This window comes from Symphalangus syndactylus, chromosome 8, assembly GCF_028878055.3.
Source record: "Symphalangus syndactylus isolate Jambi chromosome 8, NHGRI_mSymSyn1-v2.1_pri, whole genome shotgun sequence".
Taxonomy (NCBI): Eukaryota; Metazoa; Chordata; class Mammalia; order Primates; family Hylobatidae; genus Symphalangus; species Symphalangus syndactylus.
In genome coordinates this window covers 74,501,688-74,524,351 of record NC_072430.2, presented here as the reverse complement: position 1 = coordinate 74,524,351, position 22,664 = coordinate 74,501,688, and the positions used below count along the sequence as shown (strand labels likewise).

The window sequence follows — 22,664 nt, the reverse complement described above, 5'->3', positions numbered from 1 at the left end:
GAGTCTCACTCTGTCACCCAGGCTAGAGTGCAGTAGCATGATCTCAGCTCACTACAACCTCTGCCTCCTGGGTTCAGGCAATTCTCCTGCCTCAGCCTCCCGAGTAGCTGGGATTACAGGCGCCCACCACCATGCCTGGCTAATTTTTTTTGTATTTTTAGTAGAGATGGGGTTTTACCATGTTGTCCAGGCTGGTTTTGAACTCCTGACCTCAGGTGATCCACCCCCCTTGCCTCCCAAAGTGCTGGGATTGCAGGCGTGAGCCACTGTGCCCGGCCAAACATGATGCCACTTATTAAAACAGGAAATACCAAGGGAGGATTAAGGTTTTCAAGACATGAGGGGATCAAGAGTTCAGTTCTGGACGTGCTAAGCACAGGATACCCTGGAAACATTTGAGTGGAGATATCAAGTAGGAAGCTCTGTGTGTGTCTAAAATCCAGAGAAACAGTCTGGGCTGGACATATGAACTGGGGCATCATCAACACACCAGTGGAATTTCAGGCTTGGAGAATAAATGTAAAGGGAGAAGAAAAAAGGTTCTCTGACGCCTGAGGAACCCTGGCATTTAGAGGTTTGGGAGGAAACAAAGAGCAGCCATGAGGCTGGGGGAAAGCAAGAAGGGTGAGTCTTCACAGAAGCTGAGAAGAGAGTGGTTTAAGAAAACCATGGGTCAGCCTTGTCAAATGCTGCTGAGAGGTGGAATGAGAAAAGGACAGAGAAGACCCTCTGGATCTGGCAACCTGGAGGTCTTTGGCAACCCTGATAATGTGTTTCAGGAGAGCGATACGACCCAAAGGGGTTCTCGAGGGGGAAATACAGATAACAGGTACAGTAAAAAATGTTTTAAAATTCGGCTAAGAAGGGGATAAGAGAAGAAGGGTGAGGGAGGAGAAGCCTAAATTAACTTTGTGTTTATATTAAAGAGAGAGTGTGAAAAATCCTGGAAGTGATTGAGTTTACCTGGAAGCTACCAGATTGTTTTCTACCACCAGCAAAAATGGAGACTTGAGAACTAGCTAACTTGGTATACATGTGCACAACTGCATGTGTGGCCTCTTTCTGAAATACCATGTTCCTTAAGGGTCACCTTCTCTTCTACTTTCTTTTCCCACATTTCTGGAAGGAAATGGTTTGGGTTGCTTTAATTATTATAGCTTTTCTATCCCTGCTTTGTCTTTTTTTTGTTGCTTAAGTTCTGAATGATAGGCAGTCACTGAAGAATGTTCTTCTGTTTCAGAAAGAATTATTGTTCTTCTCTAACTCAAAAGTGCTGACCTAGTTGGTTTCTGTATCTGTTGATAGAGTTCACTTCCCTATTAGCTTAAGGGTCATTAAATGAGGGTAAAATTTCATTATAAATTTTATTTTTAAAATGTTTAACAGTTTTAATTGAAAAAATTCACACACTTTAGGTATAGAAAAAAAGTTAAATAGCATCAAAGATTATGGAATAAATAAGTCCTCCCCAGAACCCTAGCCCTTGCTCCAGAGGAAACTGTTGCCAATAGTATCTTGTGTGAACTATTCTATATACATACAATTCTAAGGCTACATCTCCTGCCTGTAAAACAAAAATAAAAATAAAAACAAAACCCTCAAATGTCAGCATATTTACACACTCTGTGCTTTGCTTTTTTCATATTTCAATATAACATGGAGGCTTTTGCATAAAGTCAAGCAAGGCTTAACAACGAGGATATGTTCTGAGAAATGTGCCATTAGACAATGTTGTCTTCATTGGAATAACCTATAGTGTACTTACACAAACATGGATGGTATAGTCTATCAGACACCTAAGCTATATGGTATAACCTGTTGCTCTTAGGCTACAAACCTGTATAGCATGTTCCTGCACACAATACTGTAGGCAATTATAACACAGTGGTAAAAAATTGTGTATCTAAACATATGTAAACTTAGAAAAGGTACAGCAAAAATATGGGATTATAATCTTACGGGACCACCATCCTATATGTGGTTCACTGTTGATCGCAACATCGTTATGTGGTCCATGATGATACGGCTATGTCATTCTCATTCATGGTTCCATAGTATTCCATTTTATGGATGTGCCATTATATGAACAAGTTTCTACTGATGAATATTTATGTTTTTCTAAGCATTTTAAAACCAACCCCAAAATTTTCTTGAATGATTACACAAAACCTTTGCCTGAAAACACACAAAACCTTTACCCAATATGAAGTAGACAACTGTCATCCTAAATCCCAAAGACGGTTGGATTGGGAATAACTACTGTTTTCCTGTTTTGTGGTTAAAAAAAAAAGGTGGCTGATGTTTGTGTGACTCTTTCATCTATGAAATCTGGGGATATCAGTGACACTAATCTACGTCATAGGAATAATGAGAAGAGAAAAAAATATGAAAGTTTTAAGATGTTTAGAAAAACAATCTTTTAGAATAAAATATTTTATAGGTCAACAAATGGCTTATATAGCAAACGCATAGTATTTTGTATTTTCTTAGATAATATGCTACTAGATTTTTTCAAAATAGCAATGTTTCCTAAAGATGCTTTCTTTCACAGTTATATGGACAATTAATATTTTCAACTTCAAACAATACCAAGACTTCTGTGGGGGGGGGGGTGGATTTCATGGACTTAAGTAATGTATTCTGAGGGTGCTTAAAGTGCCCACAGCCCTTCCCCTAGTATCACCACTGATTTCAGGGGCAGGGAAGTGGAGATTTTAGGAAAATAAAGTTTGTGAAGGTTTGGAATTTTTTATTTTATTTTATTTTTGTGAGACAGTGTTTCGCTCTTGTTGCCCAGGCTGGAGTGCAATGGTGAGATCTTGGCTTACTGCAACCTCTGCCTCCCAGGTTCAAGTGATCCTCCTGCCTCAGCCTCCTGAGTAGCTGGGACTACACATGGATGCACCACCATGCCTGGCTAATCTTATATTTTTAGTAGAGACAGGGTTTCTCCATGTTGATCAGGCTGGTCTCGAACTCCCGACCTCAGGTGATCCACCCGCCTTGGCCTCCCAAAGTGCTGGGACTACAGGTGTGAACCACTGCGCCTGGGATAATTCATTCTTAAAGATTCTGTCTTTTATCCCATGAGCTCTGGGGAGACATTGAAGCTTCTGATCAGGAGGACAACATATAGTAATTGGCAGTGGCATGCAGAATAATTTAGAGGAGAGAGGGAAAGAAGAGAATCAAAAAGGACATTATAATAGTCCAACTGAGGTGAGGAAAGCCTTGGCTGGAATGAGAACAGCAGAAGCAAAAAGTAAAAAGGACCTAAGAGTGAATTTAACTTTTTTTCCTGCCCTAGCACACTTGAGAAGACAAATCCTATTAACAGTGATTCACTCTGTATTCAAAACTTTGTTACAAGTACAGCAGAAAACCCAAATTAAAAGGCTAAGTTATTACAGTATATTGCTACAAATCATTAAACTATATAAAAACAAGGAAGGGTAATGTTACAGAGTGGAGAGGGTGAGGAGGCTGTGCCTGGCTCCCATTCTCACAGCCACTGCAGTACACTGAGCTCCATAGAGACAGTGCCGGGGCAAGTGAGAGCCGGATGGGCACTGGGCGACTCTGTGCCTCGCTGTGGAAAAATAACTCAACATGGGCAAAGGCGACCCTAAGAAGCTGAGAGGCAAAATGTCATCATGTGCATTTTTTGTGCAAACTTGTCGGGAGGAGCGTAAGAAGAAGCACCCAGATGCCTCAGTCAACTTCTCAGAGTTTTCTAAGAAGTGCTCAGAGAGGTGGAGGGCCATGTCTGCTAAAGAGAAAGGAAAATTTGAAGATATGGCAAAGGTGGACAAGGCCCATTATGAAAGAGAAATGAAAACCTATATCCCTCCTAAAGAGGAGACAAAAAAGAAGTTCGAGGATTCCAATGAACCCAAGAGGCCTCCTTCAGCCTTTTTCCTGTTCTGCTCTGAGTATCGCCCAAAAATCAAAGGAGAACATCCTGGCCTGTCCATTGGTGATGTTGCGAAGAAACTGGGAGAGATGTGGAATAATACTGCTGCAGATGACAAGCAGCCTTATGAAAATAAGCCTGCCAAGCTGAAGAAAAATACGAAAAGGATACTGCTACATATCGAGCTAAAGGAAAGCCTGATGCAGCAAGAAAGGGAGTTGTCAAGGCTGAAAAAAGCAAGAAAAAGAAGGAAGAGGAGGAAGATAAGGAAGATGAAGATGATGATGATGAATAAGTTGGTTTTAGCCTCGTTTTTTTCCTTGTCTAGAAAGCATTTAACCCCCCTGTACACAACTCACTCCTTTTAAAGAAAAAACTGTGTAAGATTTGTTTTTACACCGTACAGTGTCTTTTTTCGTATAGTTAACATACTACCAAATGTGTCTTTAGATAGCCCTGTCCTGGTGGTATTTTCAATAGCCACTAACCTTGCCTGGTACAGTATGGGGGTTGTAAACTGGCATGGAAATTTAAAGCAGGTTCTTGTTGGTGCACAGCACAAATTAGTTATATATAGGGATGGTAGTTTTTCATCTTTAGTTGTCTCTGATGCAGCTTATGTGAAATAATTGTTGTTCTGTTAACTGAATACCACTCTGTAATTGCAAAATAAAAAGTTGCAGCTGTTTTGTTGACATTCTGAATGCTTCTAAGTACATACAATTTTTTTTATTAGTATTGTTGTCCTTTTCATAGGTCTGAAATTTTTCTTCTTGAGGGGAAGCTAGTCTTTTGCTTTTGCCCATTTTGAATCACATGAATTATTACAGTGTTTATCCTTTCATATAGTTAGCTAATAAAAAGCTTTTGTCTATGCACCCCGCATATCACAATGGGGATAAAGTTAAGTTGAGATAGTTTTCATTCATAACTGAAAGTTTGAAATCTTGATCAGTTAAGAAATTTCACATAGCCCACTTATATTTACAAACTGATGAGTAATCAATCCACTCACAGCATGGGATTAATAGAAGCAAACATTTTGAAAGTCTGTCCTTAAAGGACTAATAGAAAAGTATGCTTTATCCTTTACATGAGGTCTCTATTGTTTAACTCCCATTACCATGGAATGGCAGTGATATTTTACAGTTCCCACATTAAAGAAGACCTGAGAATGTATCCCCAAAAGCATGAGCTTAGACTATAAGACTGCCAAATTAAATTTTTTGTTGACATTAGTCTCAGTGAAGACTATGAAAATCCTGGCTATAGATGTCTTTTCCCATTTATCTAAATATGGACTGCTCAGGAAACGAGACTTTCCATTAAAAGTATTTTTACTTAATTGAGCCAGCTTTTAAAATAGGGTATATTTTCCCCTATTATGGTTTGCCTCTTTATAAATCCAAGTAGATAGGAGGAAGGAAGATACTTAAACTTTGCATTTCAGTATGAATTATTCAATTTATTCGAAAGATTTTTCTTTACAAAACCCAAACTCGTTCATTAGTCATGTTTATCTGCTTAGCAGTTTAGGGAACAATTTGGCAATTTTGTGGGTTTTGAGATTGTCGTTTTCTTGAAGTGCCAGTATTCTAAAATAGCGTTCTTATAATTTTACATGCTTTTGTGATGGAGTGCTGTTTTGTTATATAATTTTGACTTGTATTATTTCCATTTGCATTTGTTTATATAATTTCAGGAGGAATACTGAACATCTGAGTCCTAGATGATACTAATAAACTAATAATTGCAGAGTTAAAAAAAACAAAAAAACAAAACAACAACAACAAAAAACTAGGAAGGGCTTATCTTCAGAGTTCTCTATCGCTTACATCCAGTGGACCATTTCTGCATTCCTTCATTAGCACCTTCCCAGAGCCATCACTGCCATAAGAAGCAAGGCAAGATCTCCAGGAAGGGAAAATAATCAACAATCATGGCTGACTTATGAATTTAATAATTTTTGCTAGATAAATCCTAGTTTAAAGATAAACATTTTAAGGATATTTGTATTAAATCTAAATATTAAAAAATTTGAAAAATGATAAAAGCAAATATGGGTGAAAATTTAATCACAGGGTGGGAAAGATTTTTCTGAGCATGAGACTAAGGGCAAGCACTCTAAAATACTGAGCTGAGTACATCAAAAAGAACTTTTTTTGTTGTTTTTCTGAGATGGAGTTTCACTCTGTCGCCCAGGCTGGAGTGCAGTGGCACAATCTCGGCTCACTGCAACCTCCACCTCCCAGGTTCAAGCAATTCTCCTGCCTCAGCCTCCCAAGTACCTGGGATTACAGGCGCCCGCCACCATGCCCAGCTAATTTTTTGTATTTTTAGTAGAGATGGGTTTCAGCATGTTGGCCAGGCTGGTTGCGAACTCCTGATCTCAAATGATCTGCCTGCCTTGGCTTCCCAAAGTGCTGGGATTACAGGCAAAAAAAAAAAAACAAACCCTTTTAACAGTAAAAACAAACAAGCGATAATAAATAGAAAAAAAATACTTATAACAGCTATATTTGACAACAGATTACTGTGCCTAATATGTAAAGAGCTACTATAATCTTTGGGAGTAATAGATTTTCTACCCACAGCTCTCTTTGGAAAATAAAGCAGATTGTATACGCCTTCTGAAATGCTTCTCCTTTGATGTAACTGCCTGGAGTATAGTCAAATGGGTGCTACCAGTATGAACAGTGCTCTATGCTTTAGCTTGATGTAGTCCTTACTACTGGGTGGTACAGAGATAGAGAATGACTAAGAACACAATGAGGAGTGAGGGAGAATGTCCTGTAGGGTGAAATGAAGACAGGATGGGTGGAAACACCGAAGAAAATGAACAGAGAAATGCAAAAGCTATTTTTCAAGCCATACAGCACTCTGAGAAGTATGTAAAAGCATCTAACACACTGGGCCTGACCTGCAGTAGGCACTTCATTAAATGCGCATTGAATTTAAGCAGAGGCAGGACCTATTTCTAATAATAGTTGTAATTATAATTACAATAATGGTTAACTATAGTTTTATAGCTTACTAGGTACTAGATTCTTAGCTTAGCTCTGGACATGGGTAATTTCCTTTAATTCCCGTAACAACTCTGAAAGATTTGTACTGGTATTACCATTTTATAGATTCTGAAACTGAAGCCCAGGACCCCTTAACCCAAGTTCACATAACTAGGAAATGGCTTGTTGATACAAATTTGGGCCATGTAAGTCCAGAGCCAACATCCTTACAACTACACTCTGTGTCCTTACTGCCATCCCTCACCAGCAGGTAGATCACATGTGGTCTCAATGGACTCAGGTCTGCGGCCTGTAGCCATAGCGTGGTTCTTAGTATAAAGGCTGCAGTTCTGAATTTCCACACAGGATAGTTGGATTCCCCAAGGGCCATGAAGTGTCAGACTAAGCTGGAAGGCTGAGAGATTCAAAAAGGAAAAGTTGCCACAAAATAAATGATCTTTTCGGCCTTCTAATCATTCTAATCCTAGTTTCCAGTGACCAAACTGCACTCTGTTTATTCAGATGGAGGCAGGCCATGGTGCCAAGCACTGTGCATTGCAGGGGAATTCGTTCCTGAGGCCCTTTGATGTCTCATGAATCCCAGGAACAGCCGGCTGAAGCAGGCAGAGCTGCTTTGTGTTTATGCCTCTAAACAGAACCATTTGAATACACAGACCAAAAGACCTGGTCTGGGAGCACTGCGTTTTCTCCAATAGAGTGATTCATTGCTAATGTCTTCATTTTGGACACTGCAGTTGAATGTGAAACCATATGCTTTAAATTAAAAGCACACTAAGCAAATCACAAGTTTCTCAAGATGGTGCGTAAAGTCTGTTTTGGCATCTGTTGGTTGCCAAAAGACCCACATGATCCTGTAATTAAACAACAGATATTTTCTGGAAAATCAATCATTTTAGCTGTCCCCAAATGCCATAATTATGATGTTTAGGTGCTATGTTGAGAAATAGGTTGCACAACTAGACTCTTTTAGAATTGTTTGTTCCCTGCTCTGATATTGTCCTGATCTTTCTCTAGCCATCTTATTCCAATTCATTGTATTAGAATGTGAAGCTGTTTAGTTAAGTGAGCAATAAACAGCAGAACACAGAGCCAGAAATGTTGGCAACAGAGGCACTAATAATAGATATTATTATATCTACTTGTCCAGAAGATTCATTCACCTTGAGGATAATACCACAATCATTTAGGGTTCATGATTGTAATCATCAGAAACTGAGACCGTCTTTTCTTTTTTTTTCCCTAACCACTAGACAGGGTGGGAACAATTGAGACCATCTTATGCAAAAAGGAGATTCATTGGAAGGAAGTCAGGGACTCATAGAATTGATGGGAGGGTTGAGAACCCAGCATGGACAATAGGCAGGATCCAGGGGTACTTTGGAGGGCCAGGCAATAGAAACAGGCCTTGCTGCTATTGTTTTCCAACCTCCACATCTCCTTGATTGGTTGGCTGAAGAGGCTGGGAGGAGCACCGGCTTGGCAGGGCTTCTTCTTTTTTTTTTTTTTTTTTCTTTTGAGACAGAGTCTCCCTCTGTTGCCCAAGCTGGAGTGCAGTGGCACAATCTCGGCTCACTGCAACTGCCTCCCAGGCTCAAGCGATTCTCCTGCTTCAGCCTCCTGAGTAGCTGGGATTACAGGTGTGCCACCATGCCCAGCTAATTTTGTTTGTATTTTAATAGAGCCGAGGTTTCACCATGTTGGCCAGGCTGCTCTCGAGGCAGGGCCTCTTTCAAGGGTTTGTTCCATGGTGGTCTGTAGTGGGAGAGAGACAACATGGAGCCTACTTCTCACCTAGACAGTGAGATTTCCCAAAGAAGACAGGGATGCTGAGAGTAGGGCAAGGTAAATGTTGGACAGCCCAGAATTCTGGCACTACACTCTTGAAATGGAGATTCCCCATCCCAACCATATTTTCCTGCCTAAGCAGAAAAATGCGTAGACAGAAAACCAACTTCATGAGGGTCAAGAAGAGGTGAAGATAGTGCACCTAGTTAGAAGGGGCTAGGCTGCTCAAAGAGACTCCTTTTCTGAAGGAATCTAAGCCTATTTTACAGGCCTGTGGCTGGTGACTATGTGTGTTAAGAACAATGGCTTCTTTCACCTAATTCAGCTTGGAGGTTGCTTTCTACAAAATGCACCATTTCTTATCCCCTTAAAGGGCCTTCTCTAGGCCCTGAGGGGCAGCGGGAGGTTTGTAGGGTAGTGGTGCTTTGGGGGCAGAGGGTGGAAAAAGAACAGAGGAAGAGATGCTATTTAAATGAGTTGTTCTTCCCCCTATAAACCTTATGGGTGGGAAAAAACATGTAGTCAGAGTTAAGGAATTTCATGGCCAAATCAAGCCCAATTATGAATGTGTGGTAAGGCGTAGGTACGTGGAACAGTTAGAAACATCGTTCTGCACGATTTACGTTGTACTCTGAGGCCCAGATAAACTCAGGTAAAAGCCAGCTCTGGTGAGGAGAAAGCAGAGGGGCTGGAAGTGGTAACAGTCAAAGAAGGACCACCCACCAGGTAAGGGGCTCATGGGCCAGTCCTCTCCAGGGCCTCTACCTGAAGTGACAGCTTTTGGGGGAGTTCAGGTAGGGGTGCCCCTCAGAAAGGTTGTGATGGGACTTGAATTCTTTGCAGTATTACAACAAACCCAGCCAGAATCACAAACAGGCTAATTAGTACTTCAATTTTTTTTTTTCCTTTTGGCCAGAAATTAACTTACTCTGTGTGGTAACATTGACTGTATCATGCTCTTGGGTTGAGCCCTAATGGCAACCATTTCTATAACTAATGAAGTGGGAAAGTTAATTTTATTAAACAAATCCTACCCTTGGGAGAAGACATCCATTTCAAAATATAGCATCAACAAGAGAGAGAATAATAAAAGGTGTGATAGACGGTGAAAATGTTGGAAACACCTGGATTCAGGTATTTTGACTGTAAAAGGTCCTCACTAAGATGCAACTACATTTGGGAGGGTGGATTCCTTAGCAACTGCAACCACAGAAGCCTCATTCATTAATTAGGCTGGCTGAGCAAGGAGAAAGGTTGGTTGGAATAACAGTGAGAAGGGAAGCCTACGAAGGCACAGATGGCATGCTCTTTGGAGCTGGGGGACCTTGCATAACTGGGAATACCCTTAAAGCACTCAGAAGCCAAGCATGGTGGCTCACACCTATAATCCCAGCACCTTGGGAGGCCAAGGCAGGAGGACTGCTTGAGCCCAGGAGTTCAAGACTAGCCTGGGCAACATGACAAGACCCCATCTCTATAAAAAATACAAAAATTAGCCAGTCGTGGTGGTGCGTGTGCCTGGTCCCAGCTACTCAGGAGGCTCAAGTGGGAGGATTGCTTGAATTTGGGGGTTCAAGGCTGCAGTGAGCCATGTTCATGCCTCTGCACTCCAGCCTGAGTAACAGAGTGAGATTCTGTCTCATAAAACAAAAACAAAAACAAGCACTTAGAGAATAACAGTAAACAAGGAGAAGAGGGGCAAAATTAAGATGCAGCAGAGACATAAGGCTAATAATGGCTTCTACCTCATAATTCAGTTTTCCTCATCTAAGGCTGCACCAGACAACTCAAGTCTCCAGTGCCCACAAGATTCCCATCAATGATCTGGCCGTCTTTAGTTAAGGCAGTAGTGCAAGAACTATCATTTTTGAAACACCCCCTACCTGGTGTGATTGGCATGTACTATCTTTACTCCTCACCACAACCCTGCAAAACGATGGTTACTGTTCCTATTTTACAGAAATCAAAACTTAGGTTGGGGGAGGGTAAGTAACTTACCTGCCTGAGATCCCATGGCTCAATATCAGAGCCAGATGTGATCATCAGGCTCCAGAGCCCATGTCTATGTCCCTCTCCTGCACAGATTCTTTCTCAGAAGCCTGGGGCACTACACTGTCCTCAGATCCTCTTTACACCACAAATTCGGCTGGGTCAAGAGCAGCTAATGAGGATTTAATGATTACCTCCTGTACCTGGTAGTTGCTGCCTTCAGGAAAGTAGAGAGGAAAGTGACAGCAACAAGGGTGTGTGTGTGTGCTGGGAGAGTGCATACTCATTGGGCAGACTGGAACAACCAGAGAAAAGCAAGGTAGGAAAGGCTGCAAGAAGGAGGTGGCGACTGAAATATAGATGGGATTGGGATTTGCACACAAAGGGTAAGTCTTAGTTGAGGCACAGTTTACCTCAACACATCTGCTACTGGGTAGGATGTTCAGGCTGGCAATGAATTCGCAGCACAAAGTTAGCCATCATGTTCCTCTCTCCCTTGAAACCTGTGGTAAAATTCCTATTTGCTATTAGAAAATTTGTTAGATGTCTGTTAGTTGCAAATAACAGAAACCACTGCAAATGTGTTTACCCAACATAGGAAACACTGGCTTACTAGAAGAGCTGGCTTCAGGTACTCCAGGGACTAAAATCATGTAACCTGTATCTTCTCTCTCCTGCTGTCCCCTGTAAGCCTAGAGTCTCTCCTCTCCTCATCTCTCATCTCCGCTGTCTTCTCCCCAGCTTCGCCATGCACTGACAATACTTTTTTTTTTAACTTCATACAGCCTTCCTCTACTTGGCCATGGCGGTGGTGGTAGAAATGATAGGGCAGGAGGATGGGATTTGGAGATCAAGAGGTAGCCATATATAAAGTCTCAGAGAGGCCTAACTTGAGGCATTTGTCCTACTCTGGACCAATTACAGTGATCAGGGAGATAGTTGATTTGGATAGATGAGCTTGGGTCACATACCCAAAGTTCTGGCCAGGGTTTAGTGTAATATGCCTGACAGCCCCATCAGAACCACAAACAGTGTGTATGTTAGAGTATAATTTTCCAAAGGAAGAAAGGTAACATGATCAAAGTGGAGGAGGAGGAATGCTGGGCTGACACCACTAACAGTTGGTGACAGTGTCTTTATGAATATCAGAATATACAGTATCAGTGAGCCCCAAGAAATAACATAGATTCTCTAGGAAAAATGTTTGGATGTTTCATGATATAGGAAAATCTTGCAGATGCTCCTGACTAATGACTACTAATGTGCACATCAGAGAGAGGTGGAAACAAAACAGTGTAAGGCCAAGGCTGCATCATGTTCAAGTGTATAGAGCTCATTTATTTTAAGATGTGCAGTTCTCTTTTAATTACTTATGATGTCTCACAGCATACTATAAGTAGATCCCAGTATGTACTGTGATAATAACAACATCTTAGGACTAACAGATCTCACTTGGGTCTTTGTTCTCCAGCTCTTGCTAAGAGGCAGGAGAGAGCCAGTGTTAGCTGATATTCAGATCTGCTTATCAGCTTGGTGATGTAGCTTTTTTGTGCTGATGTATACACGGGGCTATGCACCTTGCAATTAACTGACTTAGGTAAACTCTATGAACCTGGGTAAGTTGTTTTGGGTCACTGCACCTTGGTTTTCTTATTTATAAAATGGAGATGGGGCCAGGCATGGTGGCTCATGCCTGCAACCCCAGCACTTTGGAAAGCCAAGGTGGGAGGATCACGTGAGCCCAGGAGTTCAAGACCAGCCCGGGCAACATAGTGAGACCTTGTCCCTACATAAAATAATTTTAAAAAATTAGCCAAGTGTGGTGGCAAGCTCAGGTAGTCCCAGTCACTTGGGATGCTGAGGTGAGAGGATCGCTTGAGTTCAGGAATTTGAGGTTGCAGTGATCTATGATCGTGCCACTAGACTCCACCTTGGGCAACAGAGCAAGGCTGGCTCACTCTCTCTCTCTCTCTTTCTAGAAATCTATCTCCTCCTCTCACTATAGACAGATAGATCTATGTATAGAAAGAGATGTAAATAGATTTATCTAGAGATCTATGTATCTATGTATCCATCTATCTATTTAGGTATATAATCTCTATCTATATATATATATCTATATATAGATCTAGATATCTAGACATCTATATATATCTATCTCATAAAACAGATAAAGATATATCTGTCTATATATCTATATAGATATCTACATATCTATATGTATCTATAGATTATTTATATGGATAGAGAGAAAGAGATGTAAGAGATGGTAAGACTCCTTGGAACTGGTGAGTGATTCATTCATTAATGTATTCCAACAGTCAGAAATATTTATTGAGCATCTACCATGGCCATGTGATGGGCACCAAGGATACTTCACTAAACAGAATGGACATGATCCCTGCCCTGCCCTCATGAACCTTATGGTCAGTGAAGGAGACAGATGAAAGGAAAGGAAATTCAAACAGCACCCAGGGAGGGCCTGGTACACAGTAAGTGCTCAATAAATGTGAATTGCCTTATTTTCTCTTTGCCTGCCAATTCATTCACTCATTTTGTTTTAACCTAGAAATGGTGGCAAGGCTCTCAATTTCTCTAAGCTGCGGTTTTCGCAGGGGTTTATTGAGGTGTTTGGGGAGGCTTTCTAATCTCTCTTCTTGCCCCAAAATTCTGCAAATCTTTGGTTCTCTTTCCTCTTCACCCAGGGTGTAGGGAATGGTCTTATTAAAGAGAAACTTTCACTTGAATCCTATGTCTTTGAAGGACAGCCTCATTAGCATTGCCAGGTTGGCCCTTTACCACCAATTTCACAATAATATAAAGCTTTTTAAGGATATTTCTACCCTGCCACACTCAAAACATCCTCAAAAAGCACCTCTATCAACAGAATGGCACATACGAGAACAATTTTAGTGATATGGTTATGGTGAGGGCTTTGGCTCAGGTAGATCTGGCTGGAATCCCAGCACTGGGTATGGGATTTTGGGCAAATGATTTAACCTCTTCATACCTCACTTTCCACATTGTAGGTGGGAATTAAAAAATCAACTTCAACAGAATTACTGTGGGAATTGAATAAGATAATGTGTATAAGATAATGCTTGGTATGGAGTACGTGTTTAATAATGGAATATACTGCCTTGAGTTGAGAAGCAACTGCATGTTTATTGCAAAATGGTTGAACTTCTGGAAGTAAACATTTGCAGCTGGTTCTAGATTTCTACTGCCAAGCTTAATGTGTTTTTAAGTTCAATACGTAATACTGGTGCATTCTGTAAATACATTATTCTTTTGGCAGAAGTATGGGGGAAGAGACATTAAGAAAGTTAACCAGGAAATGTAGTGGCCTTGGGCCAATCACATGCTCTGGGCTTTAGTTCCTCACCCCTGAAACAAGAGGGTTGGAATAGATGATCACTAAAATCCTTTTTAATTCTAAAGTTCTATGATTGCAGGGCTGAAAATCTGTGAGAGAATTTTCCACAGAAAATTCCACACATACACAAAAATAGTCTTTGTCCTGCTCTGCTGCACCCTCTCTTTCCACACTAGACCTGCCAACTGATGACTGTGTTAGCCACCCTTTGCTGTCACTAACCTCTTTGTCATTAACCTCACATTTTCACAGAAAATCTCTTTTGTCCATTGAATGTGAAAAGGTGTGGTTTACAACCCTGACATCTCTTTGATTTTTAATTTTTGATCTCAGAGAAAGTAGTTTGAACTCATTTAGCATGATCATGAGAAATACTAGAGGGTCTATGAACCTTTAATACAGATACCCAAGAGTTTTAGGCCTCCTGGAAATGAGATGAGTCTTTGTGAAGGTCTGAAATTGCAGACACATATTGATACTGTACAATCTCTTAAGTCCACACGAATCCACTGATGCTCAAAGGAGAGCAATCAAAAACCTAAATTAATAATTATGTCAATAGATTTTCCTAAAGAAAAAATGACCTACACATGAGGCAATTGGAAAAAATAAAGCTCCAAGTTTGGAGAGAGAAGTAATTAAGCATCCAAAGGCCCACTTTGATAATGTTCACTTCTAAACGTTGAGAGCAAATCTGCTATTATGTCCTTTTTCTTCTCCAGCCCATTTTAGCAGGAGTCTGTGGCCTCTGAATATTGAGACATATTCTCTCAAGGTAATTGACTCTAAGATCCCACTGCAAAGCCAAAATCTGAGACACTGTGAGTGTAGAGTGTCACGGCCAAACCTTTCTCCCTGCAGCACCCTAGAGAGCCTGAGGGAGAGAAGCCACTGTGAATACTATGACCCAGGGTCCAGGCAATTCTAAATCTGGTGTCCAAGTGTAGCACCCCACCATCGACTCTCCCCTTTTGGATTTCTCTGCAGCAGGCCACTTTTTCTTCTCCAAATTCAGCCAGATTTTTCTTAGCTTAGTTCCATGCAGGAAAATACGAAAAGGAAGATCTTTCAGGTAAATGAATTTTGTAGAGTCAGAGAGTTTTGAGGCAAAAAAAAAAAAAAAGTCAATCAATCATATACAGTATACTACTTCTGGTAATGGGCAGGGAAATGTTTGAAGAAAGTAGCCTCAGCTGCTGTGAGGAGAGGTACATTTGCTGGGTTCTGGCTCCCTCATTATAGGTAACTTAAAAAAATATGTTAATGTAGGGGTGTGAGGGTGGGGTGGGGATATAATGAGAAATTTCACTGGATGTAAAACCAAAATATGAAGGAGTATTTCCATTTCTTCCAACCACCTTAGGTGTCTACTCTTGTACTATAAGGAGAAAAGTTAAGATAGAATTTTTGAGAAAGAAACCCCTCATTTAAAAAAATCTTTGTCCTTTTACCCATAGAAAACATTTACTCTCCTATCCCTTTTGGTTCTATTTTCAGAAAGCAACTGTAACAAGACTTTTGTCCTGGAAAGTAACTTCCGATATCACGTATATACAGGCATATATCACTTCATGATGGGGATAATGTTCTGAGAAATGTGTTGTTAGGTGATTTTGTTATTGTGTAAACTTTGTGGAGTACTTACACAAACCTAGACAGTACAGCCTACTACATTACAATACGATGGTATTTGTGTATCTAAACGTAGAAAAGGTGCAGTAAAAATATGATATGAAAGATAAAAAATGGTACATCTGTATAGGGCACTTGACATAAATGATACTTACAGGACTGCAAGTTGCACTGGGTGAGTCAGTGTGTAAGTGGTGAGTGAATGCGAAGGACATTACTGTACATTGCCAGAGTTTATAAACACTGTACACTTAGACTACACTAAATTTAAATTTTTTTCTTTTTTCAATAATAAATTAACCTTAGCTTACTGTAACTTTTTAACCTTATAAACTTAAATTTTCTAAATGTTTTAACTCATAATAACACTTAGCTCAAAACATAAACACATTGTGCAGCTGTACAAAAACATTTTCTTTATATCTTTATTTTATAAGCTTTTTTCTATTAAAAAATTTTTTTTACTTTAAAAATTTTTTTTTGTTAAAAACTAAGACAAAACCATATACATTAACCTAGGATTACACAAGATCAGGATCATCAATATCACTGTCTTCTACCTCCATATCTTGTCCCACTGGAAGGTCTTCGGAGGCAAGAATATGCATGGATCTGTCATCTCCTATGATAACAATGACTTCTGAAACACCTCCTAAAGGACCTGCCTGAGGCTCTTCTTGAGGAGGTGGTGTCACTCTTTTCAGAAATATGTCTATAGTAGTTTACTTGGTTCGTTTCTTTTTTTCATTATAGGTTTTCTCGTAAGCAGATAATACACCATGAACATCCTCTGTATTATTGAAAACCTTTCAGTGTTGGGGTCCATGATATCAAACTTTTTAAGGAGCTTGTTGATGTCTGCAAAACTTCTGCTAAACCCTGAATTTTCTTGGGGGTTCTTCTTTTTTACATCTTCTCCTGTAGTTTCCTTTTCTCTTGCCTCTTCTTCAGCTACATGTTCTTGTTCCAGTTCCAATAACTAATTTTTAGTTAATTCCTCAGTAATCACTTCTGGAAGCTCCCAATCTCATTCTTATTCACACCCAGGTTAAAGTTGTTGGCCATCTCAACCACAGCCTTGTTGATTTTTGCAACGTTGGCAAATTATTTACAATCATGGATGAACCTCTTGAGTGTCATCTTCTAGATGACATTCACAGATACTTTGGTGACATTACCCCATGCCCAAGCAAGGTTTCTGATGCAGTCAGAGATGTTATGATCCTTCCAGAATTGCATCAGTGTTTTCTCAATGTCTTCCTCAGCTGCAGCAATAGCCTGAACAAATGTCCTCTTCAGGCAGTAGACCTTAAAAGCTGCTATAACTCCTTGATCCATTGGTTGGGTAAGAGGTGATATTTGGAATGAGAAATGCCACTTTGATGTTGGGATAAAGATTGTCAATAAAAGAAGACTGTGTGGGAGCATTATCAACAATATGCAAAATCTTGGAAGGTATTCTCCAAACGCTACTTCATTTCACTGGCATAGCAATTCAGGAGGGCATCCTGGAAGAGGAGTTGAGTCAACCATGATTTCTTATTGCTCCTGTAGTACACTGGCACTGTGTGCCCTCTCCCTTTTTTTGAGCCAGGGTCTTGCTCTATCACCCAGGCTGGAGTGCAATGGCAAGATCATTGCTTACTACAACCTCAAAATCCTGGGCTTAAGAAATCCTCCTGCCTCAGACTCCTGAGTAGCTAGGACTACAGGCATGTGCCACCACACCTGGCTAATTTTTTTGTATAGAGATGAAGTCTCACTATGTTGCCCAGGCTGTCCTGAAGTTCTTGGCCTGAAGGGATCCACCCTCCTCGGCCTCCCAAAGGGCTAGGATTACAGAATTGAGTTACCAAGCCTGGCTTGTGTGTGTTTATTGACATGCTTGAAGGCCCTGGGGTTCTCATAGTGGCAGATCACAAAGGGTTTAATTTGTAGCCTTCAACATTCCCCCCAACCAAGACTGTTATCCTATTCTTAAAAGCCTTGAAACCTGACATTGACTTGGAGTCCACATGTATAAGTCCATTTAAAGATCAACAAAATTGATAGACCGCTAGCAAGACTAATAAAGAAGAGAGAAGAATCAAATAGATGCAATAAAAAATGATAAAGGGGATAGCACCACCGATCCCACAGAAATACAATCTACCATCAGAGAATACTACAAACACCTCTACGCAAATAAACTAGAAAATCTAGAAGAAATGGATAAATTCCTCGACAAATACACCCTCCCAAGACTAAACCAGGAAGAAGTTGAATCTCTGAATAGACCAATAACAGGTTCTGAAATTGTGGCAATAATCAATAACTTACCAACCAAAAAGAGTCCAGGACCTGATGGATTCACAGCCGAATTCTACCAGAGGTAAAAGGAGGAACTGGTACCATTCCTTCTGAAACTATTCCAATCGATAGAAAAAGAGGGAATCCTCCCTAACACATTTTATGAGGCCAGCATCATCCTGATACCAAAGCCTGGCAGAGACACAACCAAAAAATAGAATTTCAGACCAATATCCTTGATGAACATTGATGCAAAAATCCTCAATAAAATACTGGCAAACCGAATCCAGCAGCACATCAAAAAGCTTATCCACCATGATCAAGTGGGCTTCATTCCTGGGACGCAAGGCTGGTTCAACATAAGCAAATCAGTAAACGTAATTCAGCATATAAACAGGGCCAAAGACAAAAACCACACGATTATCTCAATAGATGCAGAAAAGGCCTTTGACAAAATTCAACAACGCTTCATGCTAAAAACTCTCAATAAATTAGGTATTGATGGGATGTATCTCAAAATAATAAGAGCTATCTATGAACAACCCACAGCCAATATCATACTGAATGGGCAAAAACTGGAAGCATTCCCTTTGAAAACTGGCACAAGACAGGGATGCCCTCTCTCACCACTCCTATTCAACATAGTGCTGGAAGTTCTGGACAGGGCAATCAGGCAGGAGAAGGAAATAAAGGGTATTCAATTAGGAAAAGAGGAAGTCAAATTGTCCCTGTTTGCAGATGACATGATTGTATATCTAGAAAACCCCACTGTCTCAGCCCAAAATCTCCTTAAGCTGATTAGCAACTTCAGCAAAGTCTCAGGATACAAAATCAATGTACAAAAATCACAAGCATTTTTGTACACCAATCACAGACAAACAGAGAGCCAAATCATGAGTGAAATCCCATTCACAATTGCTTCAAAGAGAATAAAATACCTAGGAATCCAACTTACAAGGGACGTGAAGGACCTCTTCAAGGAGAACTACAAACCACTGCTCAATGAAATAAAAGAGGATACAAACAAATGGAAGAACATTCCATGCTCATGGGTTGGAAGAATCAATATCGTGAAAATGGCCATACTGCCCAAGGTAATTTATAGATTCAATGCCATCCCCATCAAGCTACCAATGACTTTCTTCACAGAATTGGAAAAAACTACTTTAAAGTTCATATGGAACCAAAAAAGAGCCCGCATTGCCAAGTCAATCCTAAGCCAAAAGAACAAAGCTGGAGGTATCACACTACCCGACTTCAAACTATACTACAAGGCTACAGTAACCAAAACAGCATGGTACTGGTACCAAAACAGAGATGTAGATCAATGGAACAGAACAGAGCCCTCAGAAATAATGCCACATATCTACAACTATCTAATCTTTGACAAACCTGACAAAAACAAGCAATGGGGAAAGGATTCCCTATTTAATAAATGGTGCTGGGAAAACTGGCTAGCCATATGTAGAAAGCTGAAACTGGATCCCTTCCTTACACCTTATACAAAAGTTAATTCAAGATGGATTAAAGACTTGAATGTTAGACCTAAAACCATAAAAACCCTAGAAGAAAACCTAGGCAATACCATCCAGGACATAGGCATGGGCAAGGACTTCATGTCTAAAACACCAAAAGCAATGGCAACAAAAGCCAAAATAGACAAATGGGATCTAATTAAATTAAAGAGCTTCTGCACAGCAAAAGAAACTACCACCAGAGTGAACAGGCAACCTACAAAATGGGAGAAAACTTTCGCAACCTACTCATCTGACAAAGGGCTAATATCCAGAATCTACAATGAACTCAAACAAATTTACAAGAAAAAAACAAACAACCCCATCAAAAAGTGGATGAAGGACATGAACAGACACTTCTCAAAAGAAGACATTTATGCAGCCAAAAAACACATGCAAAAATGCTCATCATCACTGGACATCAGAGAAATGCAAACCAAAACCACAATGAGATACCATCTCACAGCAGTTAGAATGGCCATCATTAAAAAGTCAGGAAATAACAGGTGCTGGAGAGGATGTGGAGAAATAGGAACACTTTTACACTGTTGGTGGGACTGTAAACTAGTTCAACCATTGTGGAAGTCAGTGTGGCGATTCCTCAGGGACCTAGAACTAGAAATACCATTTGACCTAGCCATCCCATTACTGGGTATATACCCAAAGGACTATAAATCATGCTGCTATAAAGACACGTGCACACGTATGTTTATTGTGGCACTATTCACAATAGCAAAGACTTGGAACCAACCCAAATGTCCAACGATAGACTGGATTAAGAGACAGTGGCACATATACACCATGGAATACTATGCAGCCATAAAAAATGATGAGTTCATGTCCTTTGTAGGGACATGGATGAAGCTGGAAACCATCATTCTCAGCAAACTATCGCAAGGACAAAAAACCAAACACCGCATGTTCTCACTCATAGGTGGGAACTGAACAATGAGAACACATGGACACAGGAAGGGGAACATCACACTCCGGGGACTGTTGTGGGGTAGGGGGAGGGGGGAGGGACAGCATTAGGAGATATACCTAATGCTCAATGACGAGTTAATGGGTGCAGCAAACCAACATGGCACATGGATACATATGTAACAAACCTGTACATTGTGCACATGTACCCTAAAACTTAAAGTATAATAATAAAAACAAGAAAGAAATCTATTTCTAGAATAGGGAGGTTTCATCCATATTGAAAATTTGCTCTGACAAGTAATTTTCCTCCATAATCAGCTTATCTAGAGTTTCCAAAAATTCTTCAGCTGCTTTCACATCAGCACTCACAGATTCAGTGCTCCCTTTTGCATTATGTAGTGAATAACAAGTCTTGAATTGTTTAAATCATCCAGAACTAACAGTAAATTCAACACTGTAGTGAGGTCTGGCCTTTCTTTTACACTGCAAACAAACCTTCTGCCTGGGCTGTGATCATTATGGTACTGAGAAGAATGTGCTTCTGTGATTGGCCATCAGTGCAGGTCATTGAAAGTTTCTCTGTACGTGATACAGACCCTTCTTGCATTTTTGTGAGTCTCATTATTTTCAATAAAGCCGATCCCTTAACAACTTCCATCACTTTGCTCTTGTTCTTCAAGATCATAGCTATGGTGGAATGGGACATACCTGACTGGTGAGCAATAACCATCACTGACTTTCTACCTTTGTAATTAAGTGGTTCTTAATCACTTTTGTTTCGAGGTCAGTCACTCAATGTGGCCTCTTACTGGCAACATTAGCCGTGAGTTTTGTACACTTAGGGGCCATAATGAACAAAACAACATGAGATTAAATCAAGCACAAGAGAAAATGACTCAATCAAGAGATGTGGTAAACACAAGATATATGAGGCTGCTGCTGACATAACATGGCATACTGTTTTACAGCACACATTGTTTTATAAGTAGAAGGCATAATAATAAAAAGTACAGTATAGTAAATACATAAGTCAGTATTATCATTATCTAAAATTACGTAATATACGTAAGTATATGTGCTATACTTTTACACAACTGGTAGCACAGATGTTTATGTAATTTTTCTCTTATCACAAAGTGACCCTTCAGCAAAAATGCTGAAATTCTTGCTTTGTTGGCATTGGGTAGACTTGGCAAGAGAGAAAACCAACATATTCATTCATTAAAAGAAGAAAATCCATACGAATTGAGCTCCAAAGCTTTTAGTTGAGTGTTGTTTATACAAACTCTTAAGTATTTGGATAATCAATTGTCAAAGTAGAAGTTCTGGAAGAATTATGTTCTAAAAGGCTGCCAAGGTATCTGATTTTGACATCAAAATTAATTTCACAAAATTTTAGACTTAGTTCAAATCGAATTTAGATTTGGCTCCCAGCCATCAGTAATTAAAATTTATGAGTACACAGCAGTATCTCTGGTGCCTGGCAAGGGCTTCAGGACCACTAAAATGAAAACTTCTACCATGGGACCTTTATTCCAGAGGCAGATCCACTTTTAAATTAACAACTTTTCATCTCACAGAAAATGAAAAATAATGAGCCATTTCTTTGGGTCATGTATCTCTGTTGCCAGAAAAACAAAAGACATCAAAATTTTTACTAACATACATAACAGGCACCATTTTTGCTTTTATGTAAAGTATCAGTTCCACATGTAATTGCTAAATATTTTCTAAATTAAGAGCCCATGTGGTGAGCGGGTGCACACAAAAAGATAATCAGAAAAATCTCAGCATTAAAGTATATTCTCCAAGTAAAAACACATAAATCATGTTGCTAAGGTCCAGGCTGCTGTGAAAATTACTGCTCTCAGCCTTGTGTTTCTGTCGAGTCTAGTGCAGAGGAACTGCAAAATGACTGGGCCTGTGAACTTTAGGTCACAGAGTAAAGGCAACCAAAACAAACGGCTACATCTCACAAAGTCAAAGCCCAAACACAAAGCAATCTAGAGATACACTTTTGGGTTATGATATAGTGTTTACTAGAAAACGATCTGCATTCTAGTTTCCAGTTTTCACTCCACTGCTTAGTAAATTCACTCTGCCAAGGGTGCTGCTTTCCTGAGGACAATAAAACCTTCTTTCCCTGAACAAACACTGTGTGATTTCTTTTTATTTTTATTTATTTATTTTTTTTTTTGAGACAAAGTCTCCTCTGT

General features: G+C 40.0%; 1 protein-coding gene and 1 pseudogene across 1 annotated transcript in view; one reads left to right on the top strand and one right to left on the bottom strand.

Annotated features, from left to right (window-relative positions):
- MYO3B (myosin IIIB) overlaps positions 1–22,664 on the bottom strand; it is a 269,300-nt gene that overhangs the window by 49,159 nt on the left and 197,477 nt on the right. The window lies entirely within an intron of this gene.
- LOC129488027 (high mobility group protein B1-like) lies at positions 3,496–4,208 on the top strand (annotated as a pseudogene).